The sequence below is a fragment of the Syngnathus scovelli genome, chromosome 15 (genome assembly GCF_024217435.2).
Source record: "Syngnathus scovelli strain Florida chromosome 15, RoL_Ssco_1.2, whole genome shotgun sequence".
Classification (NCBI taxonomy): Eukaryota; Metazoa; Chordata; class Actinopteri; order Syngnathiformes; family Syngnathidae; genus Syngnathus; species Syngnathus scovelli.
The window spans coordinates 10,521,922-10,527,967 of NC_090861.1; the positions used below are offsets into that span (position 1 = coordinate 10,521,922).

A 6,046-nucleotide genomic window follows, 5' to 3' on the forward strand; every position below is an offset into this window, starting at 1 on the left:
AGGAGGTAAAACACTGTGTGAGGGTAGCCAAAGACGCCTACAGGACAAAGGTGGAGCAGAAGCTGAAGGAAAACAACATGAGGGCCGTCTGGGAAGGTGTGAGGACTATCACGGGCCACAACATCAAGACCAGGGTCGTTGAAGGGACAACGGAGAGGGCGAACGAGCTGAACAACTTCTTCAATAGGTTTGATCGGCCCTCGACCCCCCCACCTCTACTGCAGACATCTCTCCTTCCTTCCACAACACACCACCCCCGAAACGACACAGCACCCCCACCCTCCTCCTCCTGCCCCCCCACCCCAGATACCACAGCACCACCACTCTCCACCTCCAGCCCCCCCACGCCAACACAAGCTCTGCCTTACTTCACAGCAGACCAGGTCAGAGGACAACTGAGGAAGCTTCGACCCAGGAAAGCACCAGGCCCGGACAAGGTGTGTCCCAGACTACTGAAAACCTGCGCTGCTGAACTGGGGGAACCACTTCAACGGATCTTCAACCTCAGCCTGCAGCTGGGGACAGTGCCTACACTATGGAAGACATCCTGCATCACGCCGGTTCCTAAAAAGACCCGGCCCAGTGAACTGAATGACTTTCGGCCGGTGGCACTCACTTCACACCTGATGAAGACATTGGAGCGGCTCTTCCTCGGTCTCCTCAGACCTCAAGTGCGACATGCTCAGGACTGCCTGCAGTTTGCATACCAGTCAGATGTTGGAGTGGAGGACGCCATCCTCCACCTACTGCACCGAGTTCACTCCCACATGGATAAGGGAAGCGCCACAGCGAGGATTCTGTTCCTAGACTTCTCCAGTGCGTTCAACACCATCCAGCCCCCCCTGCTCAGAGACAAACTGGACAGGATGGGAGTGGACCCATACATGGTGACCTGGATCTCCAGCTACCTCACAGACAGGCCACAGTACGTCAGACTAAAAGACGCCATCTCTGACACTGTGGTCAGTAGCACTGGAGCCCCACAGGGCACAGTGCTGGCCCCTGTACTCTTCACCTTGTACACCTCAGACTTCTGTTACAACTCTGAGCTGTGTCACATACAGAAGTACGCGGATGACACAGCCATTGTCGGGTGTATCAGGGACAATAGAGAGGAGGAGTATAGGAGCCTGGTGGGGGATTTCGCCACCTGGTGCCGTGCCAACCAACTGGAGCTCAACATCTCCAAGACCAAGGAGTTGGTCATAGACTTTGGGAGGAACAGGCCTAAGCCTAGGCCCGTACTGTTGGAGGGGGCTGAGGTGGAGGCTGTGGACTCCTACAAGTACCTTGGGGTGTGGCTGGATAAAAAACTGGACTGGTCAACTCACACCAACCACCTTCACAGGAAGACACAGAGCAGGATGTACTTCCTGAGGAGACTACGTTCTTTTAACATCTGCAACAAACTCTTGGAGATGTTCTACCAGTCCGTGGTTGCCAGTGTCCTGTTTTACACCGTGGTGTGCTGGGGCAGCAGCACATCCAAGAAGGACACCTCCAGACTGGACAAACTGGTCAGGCGAGCCGGCTCTCTGATCGGCAAGAAGCTGGACTCTTTGGAGATGGTGGCAGAGGCAAGGACACTGAAAAAACTGTTGGACATTATAGGCAATGTCAGTCACCCTCTGCACTCTGTCATCACAAATCGGAGGAGCCGGATCAGTGGGAGACTGCTCCTCCCCAATTGTAGGACAAGCAGACTGAAGAACTCCTTTGTCCCCCAAGCCATCAAGCTATTCAACTCCTCACTGGGGAGGAGGTGACATGGACATGAACAGGGACATAACTGTACACATTCTCTTTTACATTTCATTGCTATCTCTTGCACTGTGTGTATTTCGGCATCTTCTGTATATCTTGATCTCTTGTGGTTTTCTTGTGTATCTTGTATTTTACTGCTACTGGACACAGAATTTCCCTGAAGGAGTAATCCCAAGGGATTAATAAAGTTGAGTCTAAGTCTCTAAGTCTAAGTCTAAAATAGATGATGTCGTGCAAGAGGTAGCTAGCAGGGCACAAACAGGTGATGTAATTCAGATAGAGCTCGCGGCTGGTAACGATAGAGCTCACATCTACCAGCAAACTAGTGATATAAACTCTATCAGAGATAATGTATCAAACTTGCTTGAACGTTTAGCCCAATCAAACACAGAGCTTCTGGCTGATGAGGGCTTAGAGCTCATTGTACAAATAGTCACACCATTGCGTGGTGGTGGTGGAATGCGTCGAAGGCTGTTGAACACTACCAACAGAGAGATTTTGAGGTTGAAAAAACGACACCTACACATACCTCGTAATACAGACAATAAATTGTGTTTCGCTCTCTCACTAACCTATCTGCTAAATGACACACTCACGACAAAACAGGCCACAAGACAAGCGCGACTCTTACATGAGAGTGTAGGATTGGATTGTCAAACACCTGTGAGTCTGGGCGATGTCCATAAATTTGAGAAAGTCCTCAAACGGAAAATAACTGTAATGTATCGAAAAGAGGACTGCCGCCCCATGACCTTTTTCGACACGCGTTACCCCAAAACAGATAACGACACTTTATTTGTCTTAAATCTTGAGGGCCATTTTTACGGCGTGAAAGCGATTGAGGCCTTTGTCGGCCACGCATTTTTTTGCAGGCATTGTTACAAAGGGCATGAGAATTGGCAACAGCACCATTGTGAAGGACACTGTGGCGTTTGTCTTGATCCAGGCTGTAAACAGCGACGGTTTAAACATGTCATCTGCCCCGACTGTAACAAATCTTGTCGTAATGAGGAATGCTTTACCAAACATAAAGAGTCTCGATCAATGAATCGTGTCAGCAACTGCACTTCATACAAAAAATGCTTGGAGTGCGGTCTTCAATATTATGTGAGAGCTGATGGTACCGGTGCTAAACATCGTTGCCCCGTTAAAAAATGCACAGTGTGTGATGAGATCATAAATCAAGATGACGCATTGTTGAACCCTCACATGTGCTACATTCAGCCCATCAAACCACAACCACCGTGCAAAAATGTAGTCTACTACGATTTCGAAACTTATGTAGATTCAGACGGTTTACACAAACCTTTTCTCATCTGTTGCGAATCAAATAATGGACTGGCGAAGCATTGGTATGGCACAGATTGTGTTGATGAATTTCTCAGATTTTTCCGAATGCCACGGTTTAAACAAACTACGTTTGTTGCACATAATGCGAGAGGTTTTGATTCATACATACTGATAAGGAGAATGCTTGAATTAGGTCTCAAACTCGACATTCTGATGCAAGGGAGTAAAGTTCTATCATTTGTCGATTTAGACACAAAATCACGATTTATAGACTCTCTCTCATTCTTGACGATGCCTCTAAGCGCAATGCCTAAGGCCCTGGGGTTTGAAGACAAATCAAAGGGTTACTTCCCACACAAATTCAGCTCTTTAGAGCATCTAAACTACGTAGGGTCTCACCCTGACCCCACGTACTACGGCACCGAGCGAATGTCACCCTCCCAACGATCAAAGTTTGACGAGTGGTATGCCAAAGAAGCTAGCAATGTGTTTGATTTTGCTAAACAGGCAATAGCCTACTGCGAGAATGATGTTGATCTGTTAATGCAAGGGTGTGAAAAATTCAGGAGTGAGTTTTTTGAGGCCACCGGAACAGATCCATTCAATGCGGTAACAATTGCGTCGGCGTGCATGAAAGTTTTTCGAGCTAATTTTCTGACTCCTCAAACACTAGCCATTACACCATCAGACAACTATATGCGTCAGTACAAAGCTTTCTCGCACGATTCTATTCAGTACATGCAATGGATCATGCACAGCCAAAATATCCAAATTAGACATGCGTTGAACGGTGGTGAAGTTAGGATAGACAACTACTTTGTAGATGGTTATTGTGAAATCGGGGGCGTAAAAATAGTGTTTGAGTATTTTGGTTGTTATCACCACGGCTGCGCAGAATGCTTCGACCTCTCTAAAATATGCCCGACAACCAAACGCCCTTTTCAGGAGAGGTTTGATAAAACACAAAAGAAAATTCAGGATCTACAGCTTAGACAGGATGTGTACCTTGTAATTATGTGGGAGCATGAATGGTTGCAAATGAAAAAGATGGACATAGAGGTGAAGGAATTCCTTAAAAAAAACAAATTTCCTACACCGCTCAAGCCGAGGCAGGCTCTTTTTGGGGGCCGAACAAACGCATTCGTTTTAAAATACACGGCAGAGCCAGACGAGCGTGTGTTGTATGTTGATGTGACATCATTATATCCTTTCATCAACAGTACAGCCACATACCCAATCGATCATCCAACGATTATCCACGGTGATTTTAAAGACCCTAGGTCGTATTTTGGTTTCATCAGCGCCACAGTCAACCCACCCCGTGGTTTATATTTTCCCGTTCTACCGTTCAAAACAGCTAAAGGTAAACTCGTCTTCACACTGTGCCGCACATGTGCCGAGTGTAACAACCAGCAGACGGCTTGTACACATAGTGATGAGCAAAGATCGTTAACAGGTGTTTGGACAACCCCTGAATTTGTTAAGGCACTCGATCTCGGGTACACGGTTGCGGAAATTACAGAAGTGTGGCATTACACAAGAACGAGCGACACAATTTTCCGTGATTACATGCGAACATTTCTAAAAGGTAAACAAGAATCTTCAGGTTACCCGCCTCACGTGGTCAACCAAGCTGACAGAGAAAGATACATAGAAGGGTATGCCATTCATCAGGGTATCCAACTCGATCCTTCCAAAATTGCTGTAAACCCTGGCAAAAGGCAAGTGTCAAAACTCTGTCTTAACAATCTGTGGGGAAAACTCGCGCAACGTGACAACATGACAAACACAAAAATTGTGACAAAATCAGAGGATTTTTTTGAACTTTTGTTTTCAGGTCTGTACAATGTGAAATTCTTCCATTTTATCAATGAGAAGCTCTCAATTGTGCAGTATTGTATCAACATAAACAACGAGATCCCCGCCTCAAAAACATCAAACGTGGCTGCAGCGTGTTTCACAACAGCCTATGCACGCCTAAAAATGTACAGCTATTTAGAAATTTTACAGAGGCGTGTCCTTTACACAGATACAGACAGCCTCGTGTACACTGTGAAGCCAGGTGAAAGTGTTCTCCCGCTAGGTGATTATCTGGGTGATTTGACAGATGAGCTTTCGAACGACAGCATTTTAGAATTTGTCTCAGCCGGCCCCAAAACATACGCTTATAAAACACGAGGGTCATCTCAGACGGTCATGAAGGTAAAGGGTATCACACAAAATCACGAAAGCGGTCAGAGCATCAATCTCGACAGCATGCTCAGTTTGGTTCAAGGCTACCTCGATACAGCAGGTGCGACCTCAGATGTGCTTTACGCGCCCCAGCATAATATCGTTCGCGATAAGAGAGGGTTTCATCTCAGAAACGTGTCATTTTCCAAGCGGCTTCGTGTGGTGTATGATAAAAGAAGGCTGCTAGAGCGAGGCACCACTGAACCGTTTGGCTACTGATATTTCTATCTATCCATACGTGTGTCTGTGTGTGGAAATGGCTTTTAATCAGATTGAATTCGACCCCAGATTAGAACTCCCTTTTTCATCTCTAGTAGCAGGGCCTTCGGGTTGTGGCAAGACTTTCTTTGTAAAAAATGTATTGCAAAATCCTGAACATGTTCTGAGAAAAAAACCTGATAATATTGTCTGGGTTTATACTTCATACCAGCCAATGTACGATGAGCTCAAAAACCTGAATAAAGACATTGTTTTTATCAAGGGGCTGCCTGAATCTTTTGACGACGAGAAGCTGTTCCCGCCACAGCAGCACCATCTGTTGATTCTGGATGACGTCATCTTCCAAGCTTCGGATAACCCTGAAGTGGTTCGAATATTCACCCAATATAGACATCATAAAAATTTAAGCGTTATAATGCTAACGCAGAATGTATTCCATCAGGGGAAATTTAGCCGGACTATTAGTTTGAACAGTAATTATTTGATTTTGTTCAAAAACCCCCGCGATAAACTGCAGGTGAGTGTCCTGGCGAATCAAATT

At 46.2% G+C, this 6,046-nt stretch overlaps 1 long non-coding RNA gene across 1 annotated transcript in view; it reads left to right on the forward strand.

Annotated features, from left to right (window-relative positions):
• The window catches only part of LOC137840965 (uncharacterized), a 125,757-nt gene extending 119,991 nt beyond the window's left edge, over positions 1–5,766 (forward strand). The window contains exon 2 of the long non-coding RNA XR_011088205.1: positions 2,005–5,766. This is a non-coding gene — a long non-coding RNA (uncharacterized lncRNA). The remainder of the gene's footprint in view (positions 1–2,004) is intronic.
• The last annotated feature ends 280 nt before the right edge of the window (positions 5,767–6,046 follow it).